A 15,978-nucleotide genomic window follows, 5' to 3' on the forward strand; every position below is an offset into this window, starting at 1 on the left:
AGGGAAAGGAGGATTGCAGGCCCTCCAAATAGACACTCCACATGTCAAGAAAGCTCCCCACTAAGAAGAAATGGCTACACACACACACACACACACACACACACACACACACGCAAGCGCGCGCGCACGCAGAGAGGCAAAACCAAGGGGGAGTGTTGGAGTCCCAAGGTTCTGAGATGCCAGAGATATGAGAAGGTGGTCAGAAGAAGGTCAGCTGCTCAGCCACAAGGCCACATCTGCAGCTGCGAGTCCCAGCAGAGCTCATGGCAAGATGGGGGTTCACAGGGCCCTGACTGCTAAGCCAGAGGTAGACTGGATAAATGTGGGGGGGGGGGGGTTATGAGGCTAGCAATAAAGGGCAACTCAGAGTTTCAGTACTTTAACAAATATGTGCAACACTGTAAACACCCAAGACACTAACTCACTAGGACTCTATACCTGGGTGAGGCAGGGCTGCAGGAGGTCAGTGTGCAAAGCACACCCTCCCTGCTGCCTGCTGGAACTGCAGAAGAGAGAACAGGCCTCCTCCCTCTGTGGCTGAGACCGGGCAGCTTAGAGGTGAGTGGGTGGCTCAGAGGCGGGCCTCAGGGCCACACATACTCATGGGGCTGGTTCCCTGGAAAACCAGGTGTGAAGAATCGTCTGGGGGCTCTGAGGCCACTTGGGGGGGGGGGGGTTACCTGCATCAGGCAGAGTCCATGCCGGGAGCCCCAGAGTTATACAGTCAGACAGTCTGTGAAGTCAGGCCTTCCATTACTAAAAGACTCCGTTAGCCAATCTGAATTCTCCAGCCCCTGCAGTGCAGGTGGCTGATAAGACACAGCAGTTCTGTCTTCCCTGTGGTAACAGATGCGAGGCTTGGAGGTTCCTCCCCCTGGCCTTCCCACCCACATCCAAAGTCTTTGCTACCTTAAGGTCTTTTTAAAAAAAAAAAAAGTATATAAATTACATACATTACTAAAACAATTGCAAACACACAAATACTCTATTCATAACCACTTCACCTAAATCCAGTATTTACCTTATGCCAATTTATACCATGACCAATGTAATCAGTTCTTACCCACTGAAGTATGTGTGCAATTTTGCCTGCTAAAACAGAAACCATTTTCACCAAAATTCATCAACATTTTCCTGTGAATTAACATCACCTTCATATTGATTTAACAATGGCACAATAGGGCGCCTGGGTGGCGCAGTCGGTTAAGCGTCCGACTTCAGCCAGGTCACGATCTCGCGGTCTGTGAGTTCGAGCCCCGCGTCAGGCTTTGGGCTGATGGCTCGGAGCCTGGAGCCTGTTTCCGATTCTGTGTCTCCCTCTCTCTCTGCCCCTCCCCCGTTCATGCTCTGTCTCTCTCTGTCCCAAAAATAAATAAAAAACGTTGAAAAAAAAAAAAAAACAATGGCACAATATTCCACTGGATCTAGGTGTCATGAATTCATGAATTATATAGCCATGTGGAACATTTAGGCTGTTTAAACAGCCTAATTTTGCTATTTTAAACAATGTTGCTATAAATATCTTTATGCATATAGCTCTTTTCCTCTTTAGAATCATTTCCTTAGAATTAATTGCCAAGAGTAATACTGATAGGTAAAAGGAAATTGACATTTTTTAATGGCTTCAAGTTCTACTTTTTAAAAATATATTGGGGCGCCTGGGTGGCGCAGTCGGTTAAGCGTCCGACTTCAGCCAGGTCACGATCTCGCAGTCCGTGAGTTCGAGCCCCGTGTCAGGCTCTGGGCTGATGGCTCGGAGCCTGGAGCCTGTTTCCGATTCTGTGTCTCCCTCTCTCTCTGACCCTCCCCCGTTCATGCTCTGTCTCTCTCTGTCCCAAAAATAAATAAAAAAACGTTGAAAAAAAATTTTTTTAAATATATTGTTGTATGTGAGTTACCGGGATTGCCTATTTTCCAAGATAGTTTTCCTGACATTATCTCTCAATCCTAGCAATCAAGTTCTACTCTTAAAATCTGCTTTCCCTAAGTCCCCAGTGGGTCTGGCATCTGGAGTACACATCCTAGGATTGAATGTTGGAGGTAACTCAATCAATTTGCTGTGGAGTATGACGAAGGAGGACAGAGAGATGTAGGTAGGAAGGTAGAGAACTGGGATGGACAGGAGGGGGGAGCAGGTCCCGTGGAGGCAGAAACAAAGGCAGATCCCACATGCTGTCCCTTCCAAAACAAGCCAGTACTTCCCTAGACATCAAACCCGCTCCAACACCCAAGCTCCTCCCCAGGAGCCAAGAACAAAAACACATTTCGATGGATTCCTAAATGACATCTTAGAAATACTACGTGCTTCTAAGTTCTGGAAACATATTCTGCAAACAGCATAAGTCATGCACTCATCACTGGTCAAGTAGACCCATGCACGTGTGGGCTCAGCCCTAAGGGCGGTTCAACTTGAAGAAAGAAAGTCCACCTCATCCGCCGTGGCAGGAAGATGCTGCTCCACAGAGCTCTCTAAGTGGCAGACCCCAGACAACTGTTGTGGAATTTCTCAGCGGGAAAGAACCACATGTAGTTTAAGTCTCTCATAGACAAACTGAGACCCCAAGTCCCGGCTTTGGGGCTCCCACTGTATGCTGCAATCATAGCCAGGAGGATCTGTTCCTCTTCCCCCACAACAGGAAGAGCCATGGCCGGTCCTGTCACCAGATTAAATAAGGCGTTTATTTTAAAGAGCCTCAGTCTCTTCTTTCGTGGTCTGCTGACTTGTTTTCCCTAGTTCCTTCCCTGTGCAAAGCCAGAAGACAGTGCCAGCCATGGAAACTAAGGAATCCTCTAAGGGAAGCTGGTATTGATCCTTTTCTTACGGGTTGGGACCAGTGAGGAGGGTGTCACCTTTAACCAGCTCCTTCTCACAGATGCCTCCTCAGAGTCCTTCTCAGGGTGAGGGGGACCCAGAAGCCATGCTTTGTGCCCCTACATCCCCTTCCCACCCTTCACCAGGGCCTAGTGGGCAGGCTCAGTGGAATAGCAAAGCCACCAAAGCAGTGGTTCCACCAGTAGGTGCAAAGGGAGGCTTCCATGTAGACAAACAGTTCACCCACCACACACGTCCACGCCAGGCCCTGGGCCTGCCCACTGCTCTCTCACATCCCCTCAGGCTGTCCTTCCAGCCCCATCATGGGACACCTACTGTGTGCCAGGCGCAGTTCTGCACCAGCGAGGAGCCACGCACACCTGCAGGGGATGCCAGTCCTACCGCGGGGAAGTTCCGCTGCCAACGCTAAGGTGGAGGCTCAGGAAAGTGGTAGGGAAGTAGGTGACTTCTGGTGGATCCTGTGGGCATCTGCCAGGAGGAAAAGGGCAGGGCGGACATTCCAGGGAAAGGAAGCAACAACACACAAGGCACAGAGGAGCAAAAGTGCATTAAGCAGCAGAGAGAACACAACCGGCCGCGCTGGGAGGGCGGAGGGGATGGCAGGAGAAGAGGTGGAAGGGTGGACGAGGCCTCCAAAGTGGGCCTCGCGCGCCATTCCGAGCTTTCTCCTGCAGGACCTGGCAGCTCTCAAAGGTTTTTTTTTTTTTTTTTTATAAATTTTTTTTTTTCAACGTTTTTTATTTATTTATTCTTGGGACAGAGAGAGACAGAGCATGAACGGGGGAGGGGCAGAGAGAGAGGGAGACACAGAATTGGAAACAGGCTCCAGGCTCCGAGCCATCAGCCCAGAGCCTGACGCGGGGCTCGAACTCACGGACCGCGAGATCGTGACCTGGCTGAAGTCGGACGCTCAACCGACTGCGCCACCCAGGCGCCCCTCTCAAAGGTTTTTAAGAGGGGGGACGTGTTCACAGCTGTGTTTCAGTAAAATAACCAGGTCCTTCAAGCCCGCTTTTCCATTTCAGTGTTGCTTGTAACACGATTTCATTTCATCGGGCCAAAAATGCACAAGTCAGTATCAACTCTAGTTCCTGCCAGAGTACTAGCCAGGAACACCCCAGCTTGTCCTTCCCAAGGGCCATCCTGACCCCACACTGGTGACCAAGACCCCCTTGGAATCGCCTCTAGTCCAGGTGTAAGAACCTAGCCCACGATACATCCAGCTTTGTGGAGGCAGCAGGCTCCCACTTCTAGGCACCAGGAAAGAGACTCTTAGAAGGCTGGCAGTCATCACAGCCTGAGCCCAGTAAGTTCAAAACTACATTTTTCTTTTTCTTTTTTTTTTTTTTTAAATGTTGATTTATTTATTTTGAGAGACGGGGCAGGGAAGGGGCAGAGAGAGAGAGAGGGAGAGAGAATCCCAAGCAGGCTCTGCACTGTCAGTGCAGAGTCTGACATGGGGCTCAATCCCACCAACCGTGAGATCATAACCCGAGCCAAAATCAAGAGTCTGCTGCGGCAGCACACCCGTAATCAAACTCACTAGTTTGGATTTCTGCAGCAAAGCATATGCGTATTCATACTAAAAGGGATAAATAGGGGCGCCTGGGGGGCTCAGTCGGTTAAGTGTCCAACTTCGGCTCAGGTCATGATCTCACGGCTGGTGGGTTCAAGCCCCCCGTTAGGCTCTGTGCTGACAGCTCAGAGCCTGGAGCCTGCTTCGGATTCTGTGTCTCTCTCTCTCTCTGCCCCTCCCCCGCTCATGCTCTCTCCCACACACGCGCGCGTGCTCTCTCTCTCCTTCAAAAATCAATAAACATTAAAAAAAAAAAAAAAAAGTCGGGCGCTCAACTGACTGAGCCACCCCGGTGCCCCTTTTTCTTTTTAAAGGAAATTAATTCCTTCGTCTAAGGCTATTAGAACTGAATGATCAAGATTTCAGACAAGGTGCCCTTGCTTCAAAGAGCTACAACCAGAGGATTTGAGGATAAGAAGAGAGTCAGTGCTCCCCTAACCCAACACGCTCTCATTGTGTGGATGAGGAGACCCAGCAGCCCCCGGCACACGAAGCCCTCGCTCCTTTAGCTCTCTCTCTCTCTCTCTCTCAGGCTGGATCCTGGGTAGAATATTTTCAGAACTGGAGAGGTGCCCAGTCTTGTTGCTTTGGACAGCTTGGGCACCAGGGACCTCAGTCATTCCACAAACCAAGCCTGAAGCCAGAACTCCAACCTCCACTCTGAAAAGCAAGGTTGGACCTCCCAAATACCTCACGGCCCTGAGAGTCTTGCCCAAGCCCAGAGGAGAAACAGAATTCAAGCTGTAACTGCCTGTTAGCCAGCGAGAGCCAAGCCTTGGACTCTGTCCTCACAAGGCAGCGCTGAAGTTTTCCAAGTGGAATCAAATGTGCAGGGAGGACCCAGATGCTGGGATGACCTCTCTTTTCCACTGGAATCATTCAGACTCCAGAGGAGAAATCCCATCGCTAATGAAGTGCTTAGTTCTCCGGAGCATGTAAGAATCCTGCAGTTTAGCTGGAGGCCAAAAGAGTCAGAAAAATGTCAAGAAAGATTAAGATCAAGATGTAGATATTTTCAGTGGCCTAAGGGGGAGGCTCCGTCTCCTCCTCCCATGTCCACTCTCAGGGACGTGGCACTGTGAATCCTGGTGGGAGGCAGAGTTCCACCTGCTGCTAGGCAAGCTGGAACCTCAGGGCCTCATTCTTCAGTACCGCCCAGCAGTGAGAACATGGGCATGGGACCTGAGCTGGACAGCCAGATGCTCAGCCTGGGTTCTGCCAGTGGAGTGAGTGGCAAGGAGACTTCAGAACTCACTCCGGAGGGGGTGGCAGCGTCCAGCTCAGCTGGCAGCAGTGATGCCTCCACTTTGGTGCCAGCCACCCAACTGCCCACAGGTCCCGACTGATTTCTGAGCCTTTGTTCTTCAGGCTTTCAGTGAGCCACCACGTATCCTTCCAGTTCATTCTTTTTCTCCTGAATGTAGCCGAGTCCTAAGACCTGGACCGCCCCACCATGTTCACAATGCTTCCTCTGGCCCCCCAAGATAACACCTACACTCAAGCTTCTGTCTTCTCCTCTGTGAAAAGAGTCTAACTTAAATCGCCACACATCCGAGAGGACTGCAGCCACCTAGTAGTCACAAATACGGACAAATGCCATAAATGCTGAATGTAACAGCCTCCCTGTCCCTGGTTCTACTGGCTTGGGGCATTAATATCAGAAATGAAAGGCGCTGACGCTCCCTTGGATGCCTCCCTATTTCCCTACCCAGGTGGATGTGGGGGCAGGAAACCTGGGTTCTAGAACTTGCAAGTGCCACTGCAACCCTGCGGCAGGTGACGCCCGCCCTGCCAATCTCACAGGGAGGTGAGACCAAATGAGAAGCCCCCATGGCACAGCCCCATTAGCCCCTAATTCCCAAGTCAATCATTCTTTTCAGTCTTCTCTTTCTTGATGCCAACAGTCGATGCATTTCAACTCAATTTAATGAATACTTATGGAGAACTTTCTATGTGCCACATGCCATGCTAGGCGCACAAAATCATGGTCCCTGTTTTCATCAAATGCAAAGTTCCCTCTTCCCTCAGCTTCTATGACACCGTGCTCTCCTGGGGTTCTTCCTTCCTCACCACTGGTTCCTTCTCAGTCTCTACTGCTGATTCCTTTACACCGTGCCTCTTCAATGGTGATCCCCTCACCTCCTACTGTGTCTCTCCATGCTGCCATCGGCTTCCATGATGCCGTCAGCTTCCCTATCTCCAAGCGCCTTCTATGTTCCGGGGATCCCCAAATGTCTGCTCCAGAAAGTCTGACAGACAGAGGGGTTGAAGGGAGGTAATCGGGTTTGGAACTTGTCTTGAAGTTGACACAGTAAGTCATCATTTTTACTTAAATGGTTTATTTGGGATGGCTTAGTTAGGATTCACAGAGGGCAACACCCTCCATCGCCATCACTGGGGGATCTCCTGCCCCAGACCCGTATGTCCAACTGCCCGCTAGACATCTCTCTCGGATGTCCCAGAGTACCTCCAACTCAACATGTCTGAAATTAGACTCATCGTCTCTCCCCAAAAATCTGTTCTTCTTCCTATGTCTCAAGTAGACACCTGAGCAAACACTTCAACTTCTCCCTTGCTCTATACATTTGATTGGTCCTCACGGCCTGTCCACCCAACTCCCTGATGCCTTCCTAATCCAGCCCCTCCCTCCTGCACCACTCTGGCTTAGATTCCTCCATCTTGCCCCAATGACTGCAGTGACCTCCTCTCTGGTCTCTTTGCTGCCCATCTTCCCCATCTCCAGTCATGCCTCCACATCACAGCTGAATGAATGATCTTTCAAAATGAAAATCTCTCTCTCTCTCTCTCTCTCTCTCTCTCTCTCTCTCTCTCTCACACACACACACACACACACACACACATAGCCAGTCCTCTGTGGCTCCTACTGCCCTCACCTAAGGTCCAAACCTCTTAGCCGACACAAAAGGCTGGCACGTGACCCGGCCCCTGCCTGCCCCTTTCAACACCCTGTCCCACCAGTGCTCCATCACACCCTGCTGCTTGCAGTTCCCGAGGGGACCATGTCATGCCTCTACTGCAGTTGCCTGAGCTGCTCCCCATGTCGAGTATGCCCTGAGTCTCTTTGCTACCTGGTGGACACCTACTCATTTCTTAGGACTCCGCTCACAATCAGGTCCTCCAGGAAGCTTCTCATTCATTAATTCCACAGCATTCACCAAGCACAGGTACCATGAGAGGCACCGGGGCCACCCTGGACCTTTCTTAACATTCCTCTCTCCTCTGGCCTGGCAGAAGTGACCAGCTCCTCCTCTAAGCCCAGCAGACCCCTGAGCACATTGACAGTGACAGCGTGTCACTAATTGCTCTGGCTTTTGCACATGTCTGTCTCCCTCACAAACCATGAACACCTTAAAGGGGGAGGCTGGATCTTCTTGATCTCTGTATGCCGAGTACCTAGCACAGAGCACACAGTAGGGATTCAATAAATGCATGTCGCACGAGTGAGTAAAAGAATCAAGAACGTGAGGTAGGGGCGCCTGCGTGGCTCGGTCTGTTAGCTGTCCAACTTCAGCTCAGGTCCCACGATCTCCCGGTTCGTGGGTTCGAGCCCCATGTTGGGCTCTGGGATGACAGCTCAGAGCCTGGAGCCTGTTTAAGATTCTGTCTCTGTCTCTCCCACTCGTGCTCCGCCCCCCCCACCTCAAAAATAAAATAAACATTAAAAAAAAAAAAAGGAACGTGAGGGAAAGTACCCTGTAAACCACGCTGGGCACGGTTACCTCTGCTACTGCTCTGGCCGGTTTTCTTCTTCTCTGTCACTGGACAAGTCAGATCCTAAATGCCAGCTGGGTGGTTCAGCACAACCTCCCTAGAGAGATGGTGGAGGAAATGCTGAGCCTTTCACCATGTCTAGTGCAAGTGGAAGTGGGGTTGGGAGTGGCTGTTGACTCCTAAGTTGTCACAGAACACCTGCTATTGGCAAGCCACAGAGGAAGTGGACATGGGCTCGTGTGGAATGTCCCTTGCAGGCCCCTTACGATGGCCCGTGATAGGGAGACTGGGGAGGGGACACAGGAGAGTGGATAGAGAGGGCTAGAGGGCTAGTGTCTTAGGCCAGAGAAAAGTGCATTCCTGGGCCTTCCCCTGGGTCCCTCATGGGATCTTAGGAACTGGGATCTTAGGAACTGGGAGAATTCCTCCATTTCTGTAGTGTTAACTCAACCCACTTTCTGCGCTTTGAAAATACTAAGTAATCTTATTGACCAAATGAGTCTGGTTAGGAGTTTTTAGGGACTCAACAGGTTGATGGCCATGAAGATCAATTAAGATTATAATAACATAATATAATGGCAAGAAGTCTATTCAAAAAACATCCCACTCTCTTCCAAAAGACCTCCCGTCTCCCACTGCTTATTGTTGTTTGTAAGTTTCTTCTTTTTATATCTTTGCGTACTGCCGTAAGGAAACTGAAGAGATGGGAGTCCTTGGCTTACAAAGAGACTTGCTGGAACTAATGATTATGATGATCCATGCAGGATGGCAAAAGGAAATAGAATAATATGGGGTTTGTGCCCTGACCCTTCCATTGAGCAGCTGTGTGACCTTAGAGAAGCCATGTATCCTCTCTGAATCTTAGTTAAAAATGAGAGAGTTATTATAGGTGCCCTTCCTAGCTTTACATTCTTTTTTTTTTTTTAATTTTTTTTTAACGCTTATTTATTTTTGAGACAGAGAGAGACAGAGCATGAACGGGGGAGGGGCAGAGAGAGAGGGAGACACAGAATCAGAAGCAGGCTCCAGGCTCTGAGCCATCAGCCCAGAGCCCGACGCGGGGCTTGAACTCACGGACCGCGAGCTCGTGACCTGAGCTGAAGTCGGACACTTAACCGACTGAGCCACCCAGGCGCCCCAACATTCTTAACCTCAGGATTCTCTGAGATGCTGTTACTGCAGTTACTATGAAACAGGGACTGGATGAAAACAGTCCCTGAAGTCCTAGTCAGCTCTAAAAGTTGACTGTTTAGTGAAACAGCAGATTCTAGAAATTATTGGTTTATTAAATGTGGTTTACACATAACTTTTCAGAAATAGTTTTCTTTGTAAATTCTAGTTTCACCCATGTATGTTCTTCAAAACTTTCAATTAAAAGTCCATTCGTTATTAACTGCAACATTATGTGTAGTTGCAAAAGACTGGAAGCAGCCCAAATGCTCTCCAGTAGGAGACTACTTAATTAAATGAGGGTATTTTCCTACAGTGGAGTACTAGCCATTGGAAAAAATGAGGCAGCTCTACGTGCGTTGTTGTAGAATAATCTCAAAGACACATTGAGTGAAAAACAGAATGCAGAACCCTGTGTATAGTATGCCAGAACTTGTTTATATATTCATACTTTCCTTAATCTGCAGAGGCTACATCTGGAAGCACGGCTGAAAAATGACAAACTGTTGCTGCCTAAGACAGGGACACTGAAGGATTGAAAAAATGGGAACATTAGAGACTGGGAAATTTATCTTTTCAAAGTTTCATGTTATCAAATTTATCAATATTTTCTTATGGCTTCTGCTTTGTATCTTTCTTAAGAAGGGCTTCCTTCCCTCAAGGTTAAAATAGATATTTATTTCTCTAATTCTATTGCATTTGTATATGTGGGCATAATATGTATAACAATCTCTTTTCTATGTTGAAATGACTTTTGAGACTAACTTTATGCTATACAACATCTCTTTTGAATTTTCAACCATATTTATACCTTTTTAAATAGAAAGTTGGGATGGGAGTGAGAATCTACCAGATTTCATTTTTATAGAAAACAAAAATTTTAAGGAATCTATTTTATAGAGTACATCTTATGGTTTGTGAATTGTAGCTCAATTCAAAAAGAAGGCATCTAGCTTATATGGCAAGGTTGAGGTTAACAGCATGAGAACTGGGTGGAGACAGAATCCTCCCAGTCAAGGCCAATATTGGGGTTTAGCCAGGATCTCCCAGAGACTCAGTTTTATAGTTTAGCCTAGTTTTATAGGTTCAATGCCTCTTTGTGCACAACAGACCTGCAGCTAACCGGGAAGCATCTCTCTGTCTTCCTCAAAAGTCTTGCCTGAGAGTTGGCCCCACCTCCTTCTAACAGTTCGGTTCTCTTGGAAGGACAGGCCACCCAGATGACAAATGCTCTTCCCTAAGAGCTGCCGTTCAGGCATAGGACACTGTGGGGCAGGCAGGTCAACGGGGCTCAAATCAGGACAAGGAGGAGCCGGTGTGGAAGCTGGACAGATACCATCTGGCGCCCATGGGGAAGAGGTACTGGAAATGGAACAGAACAATGAAGTGCAAAGCCAGGAGGCGCCAGAGAGGCTAACGGGCAAGAGGAGGCAAGGCTGGAGAAATGTTTAGAATACAGACCAGGAACTTGGTCCTTGGTGCTTGGCGCAGCTGTGTGTGTCTACACACAAACGGACAATATTTGATAGCCGTTGCCATTTTATCCTCATCACCAAATATTTACTGGGACTTGCTGTGAGTAGAGCACCAGGCCTGAAGATACAAATAGATTTAAAACAGCGACTTCCAGTTTAGTTAAGAAGGGATAAAAGTGATCCACACAAAGGCACATTGAAGGAGCTGAATGAAGGGTATGAGTGAAGGCCAAAGGAAATGTTAAAAATCCTTTAGGCCAGGTTTCAAGGTCTTCTTCAGCCCAGTGGATGTTACTGGAGTCCCTGGGGGATGCCCCGCAGGATGGGACAGGGGAAGTTCTTGAAGAGGGAAACATGAACAGGGCTAGAGGGAAAGCAGGAACCTCTGTTCTGTTCTGCTTCTCTGTTCTGAGCCAAGCAGAACAGAAGAAAAAGGCATTCCAGGCTTCCAGGGAAGCATGAGAGGTAGGAATGCTTGCCACCAGCAGTTTGGACAAACACACAGAGTGGGTCACTGGGTCAGAGCAGAGGGTTAGGGCAGGAGATCAGCAGAGGCCAGACCCCTGTGTGGAAGGCCCTGACTGCCAGCCTAGAAGTTTGATCCTTACCATGCAGACAGTGGGGAGCCATTGAAGGCTGCTGAGCAAGAGGGTGACTCTTGCAACCAGGCATCTTAAGTGACATTACAGAGAGCCTTTTATCCAAGGCTTATGCAAAGCCTTGTGTATATTTCAAGGAGCACTTGGTGCAGAAAGTCGGAAAGTCGTAAAGCAAGGCCCTGTGTCACGGAGATGAGGAAAAAAAAGGTTTAAGGGTCTTACAAAGAGATGCTTCACTGAGTGCGAGAAATGAAGGGGGGAACATTTTAAAGAAGGAAACAAATTTGCAGGACAGAACTGCCAGGCATCTGGAAAACTGTAGCACTTTCTTCAGAGTCGGGCATGCCCTCTTTTAGCTGGGGGTGTTCTGCCTCCTTTTTTGGAGGTTAGTTGTGGTGTCAAAACACTGGGTTGTGGTGTAGGGAGTGAGGCAGCTGGGAGGAGGCAGATGAACAGAAATATATATATATCAGGCCTGGAGAGCATAAAAGGCCTTCATTCTGAGCCCAGCTTCTTGCAAGGGACTTCATCTGACTCTCTCAGTGGCACTTGGGGGTTTTCACCAGAGTTGCTGAGCTTGCTAATTACCTCCAACAGTTTCTCCTCTTGAAACAAAATGATTTTTAAAATCTGTCGGGTTCCGATGCAGAGCTTTTTCAATATTGTTCCTCGTCGTGCATAGTGAGGCGGCAGGGCTGCTCAGGGGCCGTGAACTGGGCAGCAACTTTAGGCCATAAATCAGCATTTACATAAGGTGGGAGAGGAAGTCGGGATTATGTTTCCGGTCCTACCCTGGGCCATGTACAACTCCAGGCAAGCCAGGAGAAGGGCCTGAGTTAGGCACAAAAATCAGCCAGGTTGAGCTGAAGATGTGGGCAGGCAACTAACGCCTGGTGGGGCCACAACTCCAGGAAATCCGCTTCCTTCTTCCTCTGGCCTTTGCAAGGGGTCCCTCTCCTCTGTTCTCCTGCCCACACTCCTAAGGTCCTTCGGGCACCTTCAGTCTCTGCAGGTTCTAAATTAACACTAAGTACTGCAACTCAAAACTGTCTTTTCTTTGGGGTCAGAAGGGAATGCTCCCCTCCTCTGCACCTCAGGGCTAGTGCTGGGCACCAGTAGGTCCTTACTGAAGCAACCGCATCGGGTGATGCAGCTTAACCAGAACCCTGACAGTCAAGTTCAGTAAAAACACAAATGTACCCAGAACAGAAGGTTGTGCAACTCAGGAACTCCTACCATGGTGGTGTTTTTGCGCTAAACCTCATTCCCCTGTGGCAATTGTGCTTGTACGTCCCAGACTTTCTAGAAACGTCCTGATTTCATATGTTTTTCCTCGAGTCTCTGGAAGCACATAGGTGTCTGCCAGGGACTGTGCCCTAATGTTTTGGTTTGACAACTTGACACTGTGCCCATGACACACAGCTGGCATGAGGCTGCAAAACAGCATTTTTTCCTTCAGGTGAAACTCAGTTCCTGGGTTGGGGAGAAGGCCAGGCATGGGGAAGCTGCAGTGTGCCCGCGCTATCAGTACCTGGCGCTCTGAGCGGAGAGGCAGCCCCAGCACTGCGGTGGGACGGTGCCACAGGGTCACACAGCAACCCCCATGGTGCAGGGCTGAGAGGTGCCCCGTGACAGTCCTCCACCTAGGCCATGGGGAGAGTGGGTTAAGATACGGGGTGGGAGGGGCGCCTGGGTGGCTCAGTCGGTTGAACGTCCGACTTCAGCTCAGGTCACGATCTCGCAGTCCATGGGTTCGAGCCCCGCATCGGGCTCTGTGCTGACAGCTCGGAGCCTGGAGCCTGCTTCGGATTCTGTATCTCCCGCTCTCTGCCCCTCCCCCGCTCATGCTGTGTCTCTCTGTCAAAAATAAATAAACTTAAAAAAAAAAAAAAAAGATACGGGGTAGGAGCAGAATGGCCCTGGTTGTATCCTGTACAAGCTTTTTGACTGTTTTTTACATCCCTCTTACTACAGTTAGCCACATCTGAGGCCCTCAAGGAGAACCTGTTTGCCTTCTTTCCACACTTGCAGGCCTGGCTCCCTTCCTGCAGCGCAGAAGCTCAGGAGGTATGAGGACCCCCATCCTGCTCTGCGGCTGCAGACCGGGCTCAGGAAATGGGCCAGGGGGCTCTTCTGGAGAAAATGTCCTTGAGGCACCCCCCCTGCGGGTGCCGCCCCACCCACCCCAGACACCATCACAGACACACAGTCTCAAAGCCCCAGCACTTTTCCCTTTGCCCAGAAGACAATAAAGGAATTAGGACCCACCTACTAAGTTTCTGCAGCTGACGCTTCAAGGCTCAAAGTCGAGCTCGCCAGCTCAGTCACACATGTCTGACGTGTCCTCTTTGCAACCAGGCCCCACTCCAAAGCGACCGTGCAATTTTGCTAATTCAAACTGCTTTCCCGTTTAGGGAGGCTGATAGCCATCTCCCATCTCCTTTTCCTGCTGACGTCATCCCACATTTTCTACAGACACAAATAAGGGCACAGTTCCCGGGATAGTTTTCAGGCTGCCTAAGGTGGAAGTGGAGGGGTCTGCCCTCCTGGGTCCCCTTCACTTCTCTGGTGTTTGGCAAGTTGTCGGAGGTTAAGGGAGAGGCAAGGAAATAAATCACCTATCTAAGGCTAAAGGCCAAAAAAGAACTTGGTGACTGCAGATCAAGCCCAGATCTGTCCTGGGCATTTGCAATGCAAATCTGCGTTTTGTTCCCTGCCACCAAGGTCTTGCACAATAGCCTGTGTATAAACATCCACGCCAACAATGCCTGACTGTGCAATCACGCCGTAATTACAGGCCGGCAGGAAGCTGCTGCTAGGAACTGCACCATTCACCCTCTAGACATCCCATGTCGGAGTCCCCACGGCACCGACGTACATTCCGGCACACCAACGCCGTCCCGCCGCTGCCCCGGCCGGGCCGCCGCTGCTACAGTCGCAGTCTCCAAGCCAGGGAGCCTGGCCGCCACCCGCCCGCCCGGCCGGCCTGCCAGCCCTGAGTTACTTTGCAGGGATGTCATAAACTTCTCAGCTGTTCTTTAAAAAGCCCTGCGCCACGAGGCTACCGAGGGCGGCGGGAACCACCAGTAAGGTTCACAAGCACAATCCTGCAGCCCTAGCAGTTTTAGAAAACAGAAGAGAGCTGAGATGCCACAGAGTCCACTGGAAGCGGGTTTCGGAGTTTTATATAGAAAACATTCACATATGTACGTGGGCGTGCTGACAGTTTTTATGGCTAAATTGCAAAGTGTTAGGCCTTAGGGATTACTGTCAGGTTCGGGACGAGGTGTGGGAGGAGAAAGAATGGGGGAGTCAGGAGCGATTTGTTGAAAGGGGGCTTGGGGGCAATTCTGGTTTTGCTTTTTTGGAAAGGAGCAGGGTTGTTTTCCCAAAAGTCCGAGTTGCTCTGCTCTTCGTCACTGGAGGGCCGAGCAAAAGAAAAGTGGGGGGAAAGTTTCTTTAACTTCCTTCCTGCAACCTCACCGAAGGCTGCGAAGAGGAAGAACACGTCCCCCTGGGAAGCACCGGGCAGGGCTGGGGGACGGCTGCGCCCAGCCTCTGGGGGTGCGGGACGCTGGGCGGACGACTAGCCCCGCACGCAGGCCGCGGGCAGCCCCTCCCCGCACCCCTCCTTTAGCACACGGGCCGCCCGGTTGCAGCCCCGGCTGTTTCAACTCCCGCGGGAAACCGGCCACAACAGGGGCGCAGCCTGGGGCCTCCGACCCCGGCCACGGAGCGCCCGCCCTCCCCTCTCCGCTCCCCCCTCCCCCCTGCAGCGCCGCCCGCACCCCAGCGCCCAGCGCGGCGGGCCCAACCCGGCCCCCCACATCCCCGCCCGCAGGGCCAAGCCCCGACCCCACGCGTTTCCGAGCCCCACGCCGGCGCCCCGGCGGCAGAGGGGGCGCCCGGCCCGCGGCTCACCTGCACGCTCGATCCCGGGGCCGCTCGGAGGGGCGCGGGGCGCTGGGCGCAGGCGAGCGCGGCCCGCAGACTCAAACTTTGTTGCTCTCGGGACGGCGCAGTCGTCACTTCCTCGCGGAGCGGGCGGCGCGGCCCGGGCTGTGACCCAGCAGCTCGCGCGGTGGCGCGCCGGGCCCTGCAGCCGCCCGCCCGCCCGCGCCCCCGGCTCTTGCGCGCCCCGGTTGCCCGGGCGCCGACTCCCCAGCTCGGCTCGCCCACGGCTGCCAGGGCCCCGCGGCCAGTCGTCCGCCGAGCCTGCACCCCTGCGGGTCGTTTCCGCGCCGAAGAACTGCGACCGAACCTGTGTTCTCAGGCTGGGTCTGGAAGGTGGCGTTGGGTTCAGGGACCCCGGCGAGCTGGGGTTCCAGGGGAAACACACCCACCGCACAAACAAAAGGGGGGAGGAGGAGGAAGGGAAAGTTTTTCAGTTTCACGTTGAGGCTAGAAGGTGCTGTCAGAAAGCAGAATGCTCTTGTGTTTTGCCAAATAACGCCTAAGCTGGGCCTTCAAACGCGGGTTTCCTCGCCCCACATTCCCTCCAAAGGTCTGCACGCTCGTCCTTCGACATTTCCACTCGTTGTAGGCGCGCAGGACGGCTACCATATCTCACACCTCAGGGGGCTATTTCGGCGT

At 51.3% G+C, this 15,978-nt stretch overlaps 1 protein-coding gene across 4 annotated transcripts in view; it reads right to left on the bottom strand.

Moving 5' to 3' along the window:
- The window catches only part of MIDEAS (mitotic deacetylase associated SANT domain protein), a 68,604-nt gene extending 53,177 nt beyond the window's left edge, over window positions 1–15,427 (bottom strand). The window contains exons 1-2 of one of the 4 annotated variants that reach the window (XM_060620220.3): window positions 15,307–15,408; window positions 8,150–8,238 (exon numbers count right to left, since the gene is read on the bottom strand). The gene's annotated coding sequence lies outside the window, so the exon portion shown is untranslated. Of the gene's footprint in view, window positions 1–3,148; window positions 3,302–8,149; window positions 8,239–15,306 lie in introns of those variants that run through there. The other 3 variants (XM_060620216.3, XM_060620217.3, XM_078448040.2) reach the window with 3 other exon arrangements.
- Between the last annotated feature and the right edge of the window lie 551 nt (window positions 15,428–15,978).

Source organism: Panthera onca, chromosome B3 (genome assembly GCF_046562875.1).
Source record: "Panthera onca isolate mPanOnc1 chromosome B3, mPanOnc1 haplotype 2, whole genome shotgun sequence".
In the NCBI taxonomy this organism is placed as follows: domain Eukaryota; kingdom Metazoa; phylum Chordata; class Mammalia; order Carnivora; family Felidae; genus Panthera; species Panthera onca.